General features: G+C 37.8%; 2 protein-coding genes across 4 annotated transcripts in view; both read right to left on the bottom strand.

Annotated features, from left to right (window-relative positions):
• Positions 1-14,609, bottom strand: part of LOC126372161 (broad-complex core protein isoforms 1/2/3/4/5) — a 167,783-nt gene extending 153,174 nt beyond the window's left edge. For all 3 annotated transcript variants that reach the window (XR_007567119.1, XM_050017802.1, XM_050017800.1), the window contains exons 1-2: positions 14,584-14,609; positions 14,140-14,297 (exon numbers count right to left, since the gene is read on the bottom strand). The gene's annotated coding sequence lies outside the window, so the exon portion shown is untranslated. The remainder of the gene's footprint in view (positions 1-14,139; positions 14,298-14,583) is intronic.
• LOC126372119 (ATP-dependent RNA helicase DDX42) overlaps positions 1-16,897 on the bottom strand; it is a 329,796-nt gene that overhangs the window by 68,210 nt on the left and 244,689 nt on the right. The gene's annotated exons all lie outside the window — the stretch shown is intronic.

The raw sequence follows: 16,897 nt of genomic DNA, 5'->3' as shown, positions 1-16,897 counted from the left end.
AAGAAATGACAAGAAACTGCAACAGCAACACATCTTACACAACCTCAGCAACCCTGCTATCAGGGTTATTATTGAGCCGCCAAAGGCCTCTGACATAGCTCATGTAACGAATACTTACTTAAGTACAACAGTAAGTAGTGACCAGGAACAACGGCTTAACTTGCCTTCCAAAGCATGTATAATCTTACTTTCGGACAATCAGGTGATCAGCCTTCTGAAAGCTAAAACATCGTGAGGAAACCCACTTTTCCGTCAATATTGCTTCTCTATCAGTGTCATTTAGTGCCTACCACTGGACGTATGATTTTAGACATTAAATAACTTTTTCTTGCAGCTAATTTTCCCCGGCTATACAAGTTGTGAGAAGCTGCAGTAGTTTTAGGCGGATGAGACGTTCGTTATGTAAAAATTTACGATTCAAAGTATAACTGTGTTACCTATTGAATAAAGATATTTATGCATTTGAATTTGAATTTAAAGGTAAGGCCATCCTGAGGCTTAAATGATTTACTTTCTACTAAACATTCTAAGCTTCACCTGTAGATCAAACGCTCGATACATACCAACTATAATCAGCGATAAATTATTATTCCTAAATTGTTCCAATGTGGAAACTGTCGCTGCGCCTTGCACGGTATTACATGAGTTGCATAATTATTTTATATGCTGTGTAATAACTGCTATTAATGGTCTTTTTTTTTGGTTACTACTTACTGATGTAAGTAGTCGTTATTTGAGTCATGTCAGGGCCTTTGGCGGCTCAATAATAACCCTGACACCAGGGTTGATGGGGTTGGTAATTCACCGCACAACCCATACGATAGAAGAAGAATGTAGGGTGTAAGATTGAGAAGGAAATGTTAAGGTTGGAAGGTCAGTTGCTTCTGTAAAAATTTAGCTTATGAAGTTCAGATTAGGTAAGCGAACCTGTGAACGGGATTACGCTAGGGATATGATGATGACGACAAATTCGAATAACTTTTTCTATAAAAACGTGACAAGTTTACTTTGTGTGCGCTTCCACATAGCGCACGTGTGATACACGAGGTTTCTGACGTCATCATTCCGCTCGCCACTGGCTACTTTGTGTATGTATAGTCAGTCAATGCTGCCTGCTCATATAACGTCATAAAATAAAGAATAATTCTACGCATAGAACGGTCATTCTTTATTTAGGTACTAATGTTATAATTGCATTACATAGTCGAATAGGGACTGCCTGTAATGTCTATGTAATTTGTGTTAATAAATAAATAAATAACATAACATAACATTATAGAAGGAAAAAATTAGGGAAGAGAGGAAGGGGTAGACCTAGGATAACATTTATGAAACAAATAAAAGAGAAGGTGCAGGTCGTGTCGTATCGGGAGGTGAAGGTTTTGGCGGGAAGAAGAGAGGAATGGCGGTTACTCCACCGACAAGAGCGCAGCTCTTAAATAGAGAGAGAGAGAGAGAGAGAGAGAGAGAGAGGGAGAAATAAATAAATAAATGAACTCTTCGCCCCGCACCAATTCATATCGGGCGCTGACCTCACCCCCTTTGGGTTTTACATTAGTCTTAAATAGCCGTAACACGCAGAAATCAGAAATCAGAATCATTTATTCAACGTAATTATCATAGATAAACTTGTTGAAGGTTAATGTAACATTTTTGAATTTACGTCAATTCGCAAGGTGTTACGGCTGAGGAGAAGAAATGACAAGAAACTGCAACAGCAACACATCTTTTAAATCAATGAAGGTACATTACAAGTTATTTAATAACTAGAGGAACACATTCAATACCAGACATTTTTATCATTTAGGTAACCATTAATCTTATAATAATATTTTTAATAAGCTTATAATAAGCTTTCCTACTTACGCTAAGCAGTAAGTAGGAAAGTGCGTGAACTGTCTCGTTCACACTTACATATTATGAATGTGACCTTGTATGGAGTGTCCAGGGTATGCTAATTGGGTAATTAGGTGGTTTTGGTGCTTAAAGTGATCTTTTCTGGGCAGCCTTTTAAAGAAATAATTCCCGCGATAACTTCACAGTAAAACTTTACGCGTTAGACACGGGTCTATGCTACGGCGTAGCATAGATAAATGCTACGCCGGACGTAGTCATCTATGCTACGCGCGCACAATATTCTCATGTAGCTACGACGCACATTCATAAAGTGTTATTTTTTCATATAAGTATTTCTATTTCTGTATTTCATTCACAGCAAATTAATTTCTATGATATGGACGTAAATGATTATAAAACGTAAGTTTCAACGTCATCTGCTACGTAAATGGACGTTCTGTAACCATTTTATTTTTAGTTATTCTTCCGTAGGCGGATGGGGTGTTATGGGAACTGTGACGTCTATAATAAAATCGGCGGGGGTTATGATACTATGCTGTTTATAAAAATTATTTCTAAATGGGTTTTCTAGAAACATGTTTAATAGCGAATATCTCCAGATACGTGAGATTTTTTGTGATAAATACCGTAGCAACCTTCCTATGATTTTTTTATTGCTTTTTTTTTCTCGTTGGACAGTTTTAAGACCATTATTTAGTAAAAAAAAAAAAAAAGGTTACTTACAAGATTAGTGATTACAAAGAAGACAGGAATACTTGGGAATAACCGTCTCATGTCGCCGATAGTAAACCTTTTTAATGTGTTTTACTTTTTACTTGTTTTAAAAAAAACTTATGTATTTGAATTTGGATATTATTTTGTTTTTACGTTTTGACATTACAGTTTTTTTTCAAAAACTCAAATCGAATACCTATAGTTTTAGAAAGAGATCTTCGAAAAATATATAATAATTTATATAATATATTATGTTATTGTTACACAATAAGTAGGTACGCCTCAGAGTTTAACTATGTTACCAACTGAATAGATATAGACATGTTTGAGATTGAGTCAAAAAAAATCTTTTTGGGTACCGTATTCGTGATGACAAGGCAAGCGATAGATTTTTTGAATTTGGATAACTGCCGTACACATTCAGACATAATACAGAATCAATCTACGTATAAAAAAAAAACTTAAAATATTAAATTCACACTTTTATGAAACATTTTATTAAAAATTTAAATGAAAAATTATTTGTCAAAATACAATGAGGGCTACAAATATTTTTTCCGGATGCCATTAGTCTGAATATGACAATTACAATTGAACAAACAAAAAGTTCCCCTATTCTAATATTTTGTTCAGGATGCGGCCCCATGAGGGTAGTTTAGAATTAATATATGACATGTCCACTCTTTAGGGTTGAATAATATGATAATACGAAACTTTAAAGCAGTCAGCTCGATTGTTTTCTTATAATCATTAAAACACATAAAATACCAGGTTCTTACCGCGTTAAGGAATATGCAAGTCCCTGATATTTCGACACTGTTGCAAGTGCCATGATCACGGGATGACTGATGAATTTGGAGTGGTCCATCCATAAATTTTTATTTTTTTAAATTTTTGTTTCATACTGCCCTCGGTCATTGCTGATTCCTGTAGACACCATTTAATTTTACTTGTCATTTTCTTATCCGCCGAAAAGGACAGAGACTGTTACTGTCACCAGGTGAGTTAGTTTTTTTTTGACGTAACTTATTGTAAATTTGCCGCAAATGGCATTAACTACTTGGCCGGACAAATGCCGGCTCCCACCCGGTCTAAAATTTAAGACTATAGGCCTGAGAGTGCCTAGTTGAACGCGAACATCTGCATCAGGGAAATCGTCGACCACGCCGGCGGGGTCGGTATCGGGTTTCTAAAGTGATTGTTGTCGCGAACTGATTTACCGCCTCTATGGCTATAGTAATCGCGTCGTCGGAATCGTATATTACGAATATATTATACTCGTATTACAAAAAAAAAAATGGTTTATCATATCCATACCACACATCGAAGCAATTGATCTAAAAAAACAACATTGCTATTTGACATTTGTTTGCATTGCGCACTTTTATATGCACAAAAGTCAGACTGCAATATTACTTTTTTAGATGAATTACTTCAATGTGGCCCTTTTAAACCCCCAGCTCTTCCCATTCGAGATTAAGAGCGTATTTCTTTCTTACCCTATTTTGTCGCACTGCTAAGCTAAAGCCTCCATTCTCCTCTGCCACAATTAAATTAAACCTATATAATTTATATATATTACAAATGGTGATTCTTATCATTTCAGGGAGACCAGAGTAATAAAATTAATCCTCAAAAACATGTTTTACACACTCTGTTGGCAACCCTAAGGCCATCCCATAGTTAATTGCTATAATTAAAGGGTTGTTTATGCCGCGAATAATACTTTGATAGTTATCAATATTCACCATTACCTTAATTATAACCACAAGTATGATAAGCAAACTTTTTGCACACTTTCATCGGGGACGTGGGTGAAATTATAAAACATACACATAAAGTCACGCTTTCAATCCGTAATAAGGGTAGGGCAGAGTATCAAGAAGACAACTTGCATTCTCTTCAAATCCAAATTTAAAAATATCTTTTTGTATTTAACAGTAGGTAGTCATATTCAGTAGGTAACATAGCTACTCTGGGCGCCATCCCACTCGCGTCAGACAGAGTACTGCGGGGCGGAAGGCAAGAGGGACACCACTGCCCTATTTTTCCCTAAAAAAGTAGCATGGAGAATGCTACGTCGACAAGAGCGTGGCTCTTAAATTAGTGATGATCCATATAGTTATACTTTAGTATATACTTAACACCTCTGCTTACCCCTGCGGTGATAAAGGCGTGATACCACATTAGTTTGTTTTTAACTTGAAATTTAGCGAAGTAAAACTTAATCCACAAACATAATTTACAATAAATCTAACGAAATTAATAAAACCTCAAAATTAAATTAACAGTTTGAATAACGATTTCACCAAACTTTCTTCAATATAAACCGTGGGAGCGGCAATTGTCTGAGTCGAGCATCAAACCCGGATACCGCCGCTTACTATACAGTTATATCAAAAACCCATCCATCGCAACCCCGCCAAAACTGCCCGTCGGATTGGCAAGTTAAAGTTAAAACCCGTTCATACTAGCGGTTTTCGAACGCGCTACTTGGCGATTGGCGTGTAAAAAACGCTTTCATTGATAACATGTTTAAATTTGTAACAGCTTCTGTACTCTAGTAGTTGAGCTTTGAGCTCACGATCCCGAGGTCCCGGGTTTGAATCCAGGTGGGGACATATCACAAAAATCACTATGCGATACCTAGTTTGGTTAGGACAATACAGGCTGATCACCTGATTGTTCAAAAGTAAGATGATTTGTGCTTGAGAAGGCACCTTAAGCCGTTGGTTCTGACTACTTACTGATGTACTAAGTGAGTTATCGTTACATGAGCCATGTCAGGGGCCTTTGGCGGCTCAATAATAACCTTGACATCAGGGTTAATGAGGTTGGTACTTCACCGCACAACCCACACGATAGAAGAAGAATTAAACAAAGATTTTTTCCTGTTAAATTGAAGATGAGCGTTGAAAAAGCCGTCGATTGACACGAGCCCCTATAAGTGCAGTAATAATAGTGCGCTCGGCGGCGCAGGCGCATATCGAGGTCAAGGTGGATGCATTTGTGCAACTTTCGAAACGCAGCCGCCGCCCCGTCGGTGCATCGTCGGTGCTTAGTTTGCACGTGACTTTAAGTCGCTATTTTTGATGGAAATGTTTAAATATTTTTGCGACTATATATTGAAAAGTTCTTAATTTTTTTTTTGTAAGTATGTAATTAAGTTGTGACTTAAGCGGATAAGTCTTGTAAAAATAAGTAATAAAACATTTTATTGCAATTTTGTCTTGTGATTTGTTTCATAATATTTTTATGTTTCTTTTGTGAACTCACGCCAATATCATGTTAAACAAAAAAGTTAAATGTTATGGAAGTAAATAAACTTATCGATTTTGACAAAATTTATTGAATCGATCGATAATTTTATCACGTTGCGCATGATAGCCGTGCTGAATGACCATAGGATAAATCTATGCAAAAGTACTTACTGTCTAAACGAATCATAGCCACGACTTCAAAGTCGCGTGTGAACGAGCCACGTCCATGCGACGAGCGATCGTTATTTATAGTGTGTATTACACATTGCCTTGCTTTTTTTTTCTTTTTTTTACAACCGATCGCGGAAGGCCATACGTCCTAACTTAATAATATTTAAATGTTAAACACAAGGTTTTATTCCGATGCAGGTTTTTCATTAGGATACATGTATAGTTTTTTTTTAAGTTTGTATCTTGGAAATAAAAAGCAGAAGGTTTTCACTCTTATAAGCATATAAGACTGTCTTTATCTTGTTTTTTTATGTTTTTTTATAGACCGGTACAGTCATGAGCAATATAATGTAACCCACTTTAGGACTCTGTCGCACTAACATATTTGACATTTAGTGAGACTTACAGTTCAATTTGGAAAAAAAGTTAATGTGACATGGTACCAAAGTGTATACATATTAATGCTCGTGACCGTACACAGGGTCATAGGAACAGGTAGGTAGGGGATAGATTTAGTACGATCTACTCTGAACTGGCGTGCGTGTATGAAACGATTGATGAATGTAGAGGAAGCAAGAGAAGTGTGTCAGGATCGAAGCAAATGTAATTCCATAGTCTCTGCTTACCCCGGTGGGAAATAGGCGCGAGTTTATGTATGTATTTGTATTTATAGACGCTGATTGTTGCTATTATAATTGCTAATATTTACATTAAAAAAAAACTAATTTTACGTAGTTATCCTTTATCTCTTCATATAACTTGGCTTTTGCTAACAACCTCCGTGGTCTAGCGGTTAGAGCGTTAGCCTCTCGATCTGGAGGTCCCGGGTTCATTTCCCGGTGGGATAACTAAAACTTTGTGATCCCTAGTTTAGTTAGAAACAGGCTAATTTCAATTCAAAAATATCTTTTCTCAAAAATATTTTTATTCTTTTTTTTCTTTATTTTATATCTTTATTTCCAACTAAATATTAATGTGTGTATATTTAAATAATGTATAAGTATGTCGGAGGTTTTACCTAAATTAAACTTTTTTTTTATTTTAGGTAATTCCGGCCAAGTAGTATTAACTACTTGAGATTGCATTAGCCATCTGCGGCAAATCTACAATAAGTTACGTCTAAAAAACAAATTAGTAGGTAACATAGTTACACTTTGAATTTTAACATAACGAACGTCTCATCCACCCCAGGGCAGGGCGTATGATGCGAATTCTGTTCTGTTTTCAGAATAACCTCGAAAGTTTATGTATGTATGATTGTATTTGTTCTCGGAAGATGCACGTAGGGCTTGCAATAATAGTACGCGAACAAGGAAAAGTGCGCGTGCGCTAACAGCGCGCACCGGCCCTCACAGACAGCCTTGAGCGTCTGATGCAGCCCACAGACTATAATAACATGTTTTTTAACGTGACTTATTGTAGATTTGCCGCAGATGGCATTAACTACTTGGCCGGACAAATGGGGAGCGCTGAAGGCTCTCACCCGGTACAACGTTTAAGACAAACCTGAGGGTGCCCAGTTGGGCGCGAACCTCGGCTCAGGGCGTCGTCTGAGAGGAAAAATATTTGAATGAATTAATTGACCCTAGTGGGTCGATAGCGATAAGCGCTGATTGAGGGAAATCGTCGACCACGCCGGCGGGGTCGGTTTCGGGGTCCTGAAGTGTTTGGTGTCGCGAGCTTATCAGCCGGTTAGAGTGATAATAACATATAGGTATAGTGCGTAATTACTAATTTATTATGTATATGCCATACGCCTCTTCTTATCTCTTCGGTTTATTACCTACTTTACGGGAATTGACAACAATCTCTTGAATCTTTTGAATCAACTACCTCCAACCTATCTACCCAACTACCTACGACCTCCGTTGTTCAGTGGTTGAGCGTTGGGCTCACGATACGGAGGTCTCGGGTTCGAATCCCGGTGGGGACATATCACAAAAACTTTGTGGTCCCCTCATTGTCCTAAAATAAGATAATCCGTGCTTCGGAAGGCACGTTAAGCCGTTGCTCCTGGTTACTACTTAATAAATACGTGGTCGGTCCATGTCAGGGGCCTTTAGTGGCTGAAGAATAACCCTGACACCAGGGTTGATGGGGTTGGTAATCCACTTCACAACCCACACGATAGAAGAAGGCTGAAAACAAAGTACTTATTTTAAATTATTTTATTTTTTTAAATAAGCGTTTACGTGGTTTTTATTATAAGGCGTCGATAACAGCCTGCATAGACCACTTCCGCACGCGCCGAAGGCCGCCCGGTGCAGCCTGCACTAATGCATCATGCGCAGGTTTTTTACGACTTTTTTAAATTGCTTAAAGATTTTATAGACTACTTAGCGTGTTTATACTATGGAAATTTGAGTTATTGTTTCGAATTGTGACGGATTTCTAAAGACATATTTAAGTGAAAAGTATAGTTTTAGTGTGTCAGGATCGAAGCAAATGGAATTCCATAGTCTCTGCTTACCCCGGTGGGAAATAGGCGTGAGTTTATGTATGTATGTGTTTAGTTTTATGTCTGATAAAGGGCAGCAATAACTATCATTACTAGTTAGAGGCGGAGGACAGAAGAGTACAGTCATGAGCAATATAATGTACCCGCCTTAGGACTCTGTCGCACTAACATATTTGACATTTAGTGAGAATTACAGTTCTATTTGTCAAAAAAGTTAATGTGACATGGTTCCAAAGTGTAAACATATTAATGCTCGTGACCGTACGGCTTTGAAATAGACTACTCTGGACGCGATCCCACTCGTGTTAGACAGAGTAATGCGGGGCGGAAAGCAAGAGGGAAACCACTGCACTATTTTTCACTAAAAAGTAGCATGGAGAATGCTACACCGACAAGAGCGTGGCTCTTAAGTTAGTGATGATGAAAGGTTTATAATTACATTGCTGCCGATTCTACTTCACACCATCTAATTTTATTTTGTCATAATTAAATACATGTTATTTTCTTATCCGTCGAAAAGGAAAGAGACGGGTAAAAGACAGGCGGAAAATTTATTGAACACACGTCAATTTTAGGCAGAAATTTAACCCTCTCAAAATTTCACATTGGCCAATAACACGAGAGAATTAAGTTGACAGCAACCGACAATGGATAAAAGCGTAAAATGCTTGCTTCTGATCGTGTGGGTTGTGAGGTGAAATACCAATCCCATCAACCCTGGTGTCAGGGTTATTACTGAGCCGCCAAAGGCCCCTCACATGACTCATGTAACGACTACATACTTACATCAGTAAGTAGTAACCGGGACCAACGGCTTAACGTGCCTTCTGAAACACGGATCATCTTACTTTCGGACAATCAGGTGATCAGCCTGTAATGTCCTAATCAAACTAGGGATTACAAAGTGATTTTTGTAATATGTCCCCACCGGGATTGGAACTCGGGGCCTCCGGATCGTGAGCCCAACCCTCAACCGGTGGCCGTTAAGCTTGCTTAAAATAATAAAAAAGAACGCGTGCTTAAACGAATAAAAAAGTACAGTACCTACTCGCTGATGAATCTAAGTGTATAACAGCCTGCATAGACCACTTCCGCACGCGCCGAAGGCCGCCCGGTTTTTCTAGGTTAAAATTCGTAAATAGAAAATAAAGTTATCTATTAGTGTCAGATCTGTTTTTATTTATTAATCAGAATTTCATAATTTGTCTTGAACCACTACAGGACCGAATTGATTCCAATAATCCACCCGATTACTTGTGGATTAAGTTCAAAGTTGTTCTCTTTAAGTTTCTTATTTAGAATTCAATACATACATACATACATAAACAGCCTATATACGTCCCACTGCTGGGCACAGGCCTCCCCTCAATCAACTGGAGGGGGTATAGAGCATACTCCAATACTCCGCTGCGGGTTGGTGGAGGTGTTTTACGGCTAATAGCCAGAACGACGGCTTAACGTGCCGTCCAAAGCACGGAATCTTACTTTTTCAGCCAAGCCTGAAATCTCCTTACCAAACTAAAGACAGTCTCACAAAGTGATTTCAAAAATGTCTCTATCGGGAATCGAACCCGCACTTCCAGATCGTAACCCTAACGCTCTAACCACTAGACCATGGCGGCTGTTTCAATTTATTATTTAAACATAACACGGTTTATGTAGATATATATCTATGATGCAAAGATAGAGTTGAAGAGTGATTTTAGAAGACAGTAACGCCATCTGTATTTGATTTAAGTTACTTTCTCAATATCACTAGAGTAGTGACTAATCAACGACCGCAGATCTTTAGCTTTATCCTTCAACAAGGTTGAATAGTTTTCATTGTTTAAACAAACAAACATCCTCTGTGGTCTAGTGGTTAGAGCGTTAGACTCACGATCTGGAGGTCCGGGTTCGATTCCCGATGGGGACATTGTCGAAATCACTTTGTGAGACTGTCCTTTGTTTGGTAAAGACTTTTCAGGCATGAATCACCTGATTGTCCGAAAAAGTAAGATGATTCCGTGCTTCGGAGGGCACGTTAAGCCGTTGGTCCCGGCTATTAGCAGTAAAAACACCTCCACCAACCCGCATTGGAGCAGCGTGGTGGAGTATGCTCCATACCCCCTCCGGTTGATTGAGGGGAGGCCTGTGCCCAGTGGGACGTATATAGGCAGTTTATGTTTAAACAAAGAGTCAGATACTAAGCAGGGATGTTATGGATAAAGTCTCGGGTTCAGATACGGATATTGGATTATTTTTAATCTGTTTTGGATACATAGATAATATTTACATAAGATCACGCCTATTTCCCGTTGGGGTAGGCAGATACCACTTAGGTACTACGATCCTAACACACTACTTTCGCTTCCTCCACTCTCATCAAAGACTTCATGCATACTCGCCGGTGTAGAGTTCTCTTGACCTGGCATTTCTTCAGCATATTCTGGATTTGAACGCAGTAGTCGAAGTTTTTGAACAATCCTGTGATTGCAGAAACTAGGGACAGTTTCAAAAAGTGATTTCTTATTAGACATGTCCTCGTCGGGAATCGAACCCAGGATAACTTGCAATTTAAAGACGCAATAGACGTTTGAAAACAAACAGCAATCAGCTACATCTCAGGAAGGTTAACTCCATTGAGCGAGTGCATTGACTCCAGTTATCAGATGTCTAGTTGTAAATTACTTCTTCAAAAGCTATTGTATATTGTTTACAGCTTTTAAAAACCTTGAAGTGTCATGTTTTATGTGTAGAAGCAGTTGGAAGTAATCTTCTTCTATCGTGTGGCTCGTGAGGTGGAGTACCAACCCCATCAACTCTGGTGTCAGGGTTACTATTGAGCCGCATGGCGAGCATGGTTGGCATGGAGGCACTGATGATGAACAGTCAATTTAGATGGTGCGGTCACGTCCACCGTATGAATGACTGTAGACTCCCGGAGTTCGTCTTCTACTCCGAACTAGCGAGTGGGAAGCGTAAACGCGGGGGACAATATCTGCGGTACAAGGACGTCTTGAAACGTAACCTGACCGCCTGCGATATTTCCACTGAACGCTGGGAGGACCTTGCTGTTTTAAGACCTGCGTGGCGTCACTGTGTCAAAACAGGGGTGGCCAACTTTGAGCAAAATCGCCTGAAAGAGCTCGACGAAAAACGCTAAATACGCAAGGATCGTCCCAAACCCATCTATAGCTACACCTTCAACTCAGATGGACAGCTATTGTGCTTCCAATGTGGACCGGGTTTTCAGAACAAAGTTTGGCTTTGCCAGTCACATTCGAGCGCACGAGAGAAGAGACTGAGGTCGCCGTTGTCGGATACGACAAGGAGGACTATGAGCCGCCAAAGGCTGACATAGAACATACAAGATGTTTGTTTTCTTAATAAAGAAAATGAAATAAATAAATAAACCTAGTTTCTGTTTGTGATAAGACGGATAATCGGATATCTCTTCGTCTATCTATAATATCGACTTCGTATGCTTAAGTTCAATTAAAGAACTCAGCGATCGTCATAAAATCTTTAGGAGCCTATTATCAACATCTCAGGAATGAAACTAGTATAAAAATAATTAACAACCCCCACCTGCTTTATACAATGACATAGTGACATTCAACAGTGTTACCACTAGGAAGTATAAGAGTGGTACTACTGGTTTGTGAAAGATGCTACTTACCTACAAAACTTCTTCGCTTTGCATTCGTATTATCAATAATAGCTTTATAATATCCTCTTTCTATTTTATTTTTTTCTAATATTACTATTTTTCTTTTTTTTTGGGCGTGACTTGTAAATTTCCCGCGTAAAACTTAAGACAACAGGCCTGAGGGTGCTCAATTGGGCGCGAACCTCGAAAACTATAACGAAAAAAAAAACTCGCATTTTTGCAAAATCATATTCGAATGTGGTTTTTTCTTAATGTAACCTCGCAATTGAAATTTGTATTTTGTCCAGCCAAGTAGTTTTATCTACAATAAGTCACGTCAAAACAAAAAAAAGATGTAGTCACAATTTTTAACCGGAATGGCGCTAGCGCATGGGGAGGTTTTGTTAAAGAAAATCGCATCTGAATGTGATTTTCAAATAATGCGTCGATTGATAATATTAATTTTCGAGTTTCGCGCCCGAGAAAATTTTCACTAGGTAGTAACATGGATTTCTATTGATAACACTGTGGCTTCTGTTTTTTTTTATGCTGAAATCTATGCAGGCTTTATTCCATGTACTGTATTACTACTACAACTTGTAAAATTTCCCGTGCTCGCCGTCTTATGCTACAATAGGCTAGTTTCCAACTAGTCCAATTAGTTACTTTTTTTTAAACGTCAAAACACGAAATTACTTTGGAATTTATATAAAAAAGCAACCTGTGACGTCATAGAAAAAGTGACAAAATGTCGCACTCATTACATTTTTCTTTATTAAAATTCATAAACAAGTTACTTAAATAGAAAAAAAGGCGTATTTTGTCACCTTTCGATCTGTCTTTATTTAGTAATCAGAATTGAATAATTTATCTTTACCTAGGAAACTATCCAGTTGTAGTTGTTGGTAGCCTTTTGTTTATGGAAACGATTAAGTACGTTGAAATGTTTATAATACTGAATTCGGATACCTTTCGAAACTATATGTTAGTTATGTTAGTTATAAATATTTAAGTACCTACCTATTATTTTTTCAAATAAAGACCTTTTTATATTTAATTAATTTTTTTCATATTTTCAATATACCTATTTTCTACATCATATCGACCGATGTACTTTTTTATGTGCTGGCAACTGTATTTTATACCAACTACGTACCATTTTATTGTTAGGTACCCGTGTTAAAATCTAGTAATTCTCACCTTTATTTTATCAACAAAAAGTGCTTTTATTGGTTGTTTGCTTAACAATGGTTATGTTAAAATTGACGCTATGGAATTTCGGTGCATAAAAGTGATTCTTTTGTCTTCTCATACTAGTCAAAGTTTATAAATTCATACCTCTTTACTATATCTATAGTACTGTATCAAAACTGCCGTAACGAAGATAAAAAAAGCTAAAAAATACGCGCATAACGCTACATTTTAAACCGTTATCATAAATCACAACTCATACAAAACTGTATGTCTAATAACAGAAAATATAATTACACTAAAAGATAAATACACTTTCAACATCAGTCCTCAATCACAAAATTAAAAAATATATTTAAAAAACAGACCTACTTTTTAAAATTTCGAAATTCGAACGTAAAGTCAATATGGCCGCGCTGTGCGAGTGCGATCACTTTGTAGGCTTCAAAAAAAGAACACAGAATCAAGATGGCGGACTTTCTCGCCAGTGCCTAGGGACGCTGACGTCATAGCGCGACGTGTCCTTCAGACTTTGTCTAGGTTAAATCCTACATTTTAATAAAAACAAACAGTATTTTGTAGTTATTTTAGTGTCTCTACTTGTTATTTTGTGATGCAAGTCTCTAACAATAAAAGTGTCATAAACTCATGAATATTATGCAGTTTTTTTCTGGCTAAATACCATTTTATAAATTATATTTCTTAAATTAATTAATAAAAAACCCTTTCCATTAAATACAATTGTTGAAGTATGAATCTCGAAATAAAATAAATAACGTGTTCTTTGTTCCAAAAACAAAAGGAAGGATTAAAATTAAAGGATAAATTAAAAGCGAAACAAAACAAAAAGCACTTACCGAAAAAACAAAACAGGATAAACACAGGAAAGTCCAATTAAATATCTAAATAATTGTAAAAATAAAACACTACACGACACAACGCACTACAGTCTTTTGGAGAAAAGAAAAAAATCTTGAGATTTTATTAAAATAATTTAAGTCATCATCGGTGAGGTCTGAAAACATATAATTTAAAAATATTAATGAATACTGAGCCCACCCGCGCGAATTTTTGATCGAAACGCCCGTTGTGAAAAATAAAAATATTTTCGAAATTCAAATTAGAATCCTACTAGAGTCATGTGACGCGCGCTCAAGTTCTTTATTCAAAAAATCGCGACATACTGGCGCGCCAATAACACTCGCAGGAAGGACGTCTTTTCCTAGTGATGTAGACATAAAAATTCTTTTCAAAAAATCGGCAACGAGCGTTTTGAGCCAAAAAATCTAACCTAACCTAACCCTGGCGGGCGGACGACTGGCGGGCGCGTAGGGGCCGCATTGCCAAATATTTTTTTTTGCATCTCGGCCGAATTATGCACTTGTATGCGACTTACGTCGTCCCTTCCTTGTAGTGGTGCGACATGTACCGATTGGGCATTTTTATGTGGTGTCCGTGTGTGTGTCACTCACACAGGCGTGGTAGTCGAAAATGTTGTCTGTGTGCGATTTAGCCCTTTGGTTTGAGCTTATTTAAAAATTTCGGTGTTATGTAAACATGAGATTTTTTTAGGACTTAAATATTTAGGTGTTGGGGGTCATTGGCCGAGGTTTTCGGGAACGCTGACTAATTTCGCTCAAAGGATCGTTTTGACGTATGCAACAGCTCTGTAACAGAAGCCCGAGTTTGATTTTGGAACGTTGGGTGCGCGGGCGCAGCGACAAATTCCATTTTTGAATTGGGAAATTTTATTTTTATTGCCTCCGCGTTTTGTTCGTACGCTGTTTTTTTTTATTATGATCCTCGCGAAGTTTGATTGTGTCCATTAAGTTGTGGTGTACGCCGCCAAAATCTCTTGAAATCATGCGATTGCGAATTTTCGCGCTGACGATTATTTATAGTCAATATATTCGTATAATGGTTCAACACTATAGATAAGAACAACTTTATACATTTATTTACGATCGTTTCATTCACTTTAACCGCGACAACTTTAACAACTACTACTCGATATATTTCGACATACGTTGTCACATTTCCTATCCAATTTTTACTCACAAGAACCTTTACCTTTCATCCTCTAACCTACAGAATCCCAATCTACCAAATTCTTTCATAAGCTATTTTCTCTATGACATTGATAGTATCACATCTACAAATCTGTGCCAAATCTCAATAAAAATAAATGCTAGTTCAACGAAATGCAATAGAAAAACTCGCAATTGGATGTAAACCAGAGAATTTTCTAGAAATTATGCGGTACAGCTGGATAGACGATGACTATAAATACGGAAAATAAAATGTACATAAACCAACGTTTTCTCGGCTTCCAAATACAATAGGGTAACTACACCGTACAAATAGCAGACAGTATAGCAGCGTATGCCCCATAGCCTTTCCAGTTGAAGAAGGATATCCTATTATATCTGACCCCCAAGACACAGATATGCCTAGTTTGCGGGCCAGAGAATGAATTCATTGTATACTACATTAACCAATAACAACAATGTAGGTATCAACAATTATATTGTGGCAGTTTATGAAAATAAATTTTATTATTATATATTATTATTATTATATATCGTTTTGGAACTTGAATATTACAAAGGTTATCTGCTACTAAGAACATAATAATGTTAATTATGTTACATTTTAATAAACATATCAAATATGTACCACTACTCTTTCACACATATACATTAATATAACTTACATATTAAGAGGCAGAGCCAGTGGAGCAGCTTGGTGGAGTATGCTCCATACCACCTCTCCGGTTGATTGAGGGGAGTTCTCTGCCCAGCAGTGGGACGTGTATAGACTGTTTATGTAGTATGTCTTGTATTAAGAGGCAACTGAATGACAAATTTTCCGGCCAAGTAGAAAATACCATTTGCGGCAAATATACATTACATAACATAACATAAATAGCCTATATACGTCCCACTGCTGGGCACAGGCCTCCCCTCAATCAACCGGAGGGGGTATGGAGCATACTCCACCACACTGCTCCAATGTGGGTTGGTGGAGGTGTTTTTACGGCTAGTAGCCGGGACCAACAACTTATCGTGCCCTCCGAAGCACGGAATCATCTTACTTTTTCGGACAATCAGGTGATTCAAGCCTGAAACGTCCTTACCAAACAAAGGACAGTCTCACAAAGTGATTTCGACAATGTCCCCATCGGGAATCGAACCCGGACCTCCAGATCGTGAGCCTAACGCTCTAACCACTAGACCACGGAGGCTGTTATTAAAAAATAAAAAAGAAACAACTATCTAACCATCCCAATATTGCAGTTACATCACTATCACTCAACCGAATCTATAAAATAATTCATTTGACCTCAAACAACCTCTATTCTAAGCCTACGAAAATAGCGAACGCAAAATTTCACTCTAGACTCAAACACAGAGGTCCGAAAATAAAAGAGCGACGCGAATAGGGTGGCAAGGTCGCAGGACAGGTGCCGCAAATAATAAATGGACCTTTGAAACTATTCAGTGGTTCACATCGCTAGTGGGTCGAGATTAGGACGGGCCACGAAACCCGCGGTGCATATCGCTGGCAACACAGGTATAAAATCATCAACATCATCATCAGCCCATTAACGTCCCC

The sequence above is a fragment of the Pectinophora gossypiella genome, chromosome 13, assembly GCF_024362695.1.
Source record: "Pectinophora gossypiella chromosome 13, ilPecGoss1.1, whole genome shotgun sequence".
NCBI classification, from domain to species: domain Eukaryota; kingdom Metazoa; phylum Arthropoda; class Insecta; order Lepidoptera; family Gelechiidae; genus Pectinophora; species Pectinophora gossypiella.
The sequence above is the reverse complement of the archived record's forward strand: the minus strand, read 5'-3'. Positions and strand labels throughout refer to the sequence as shown.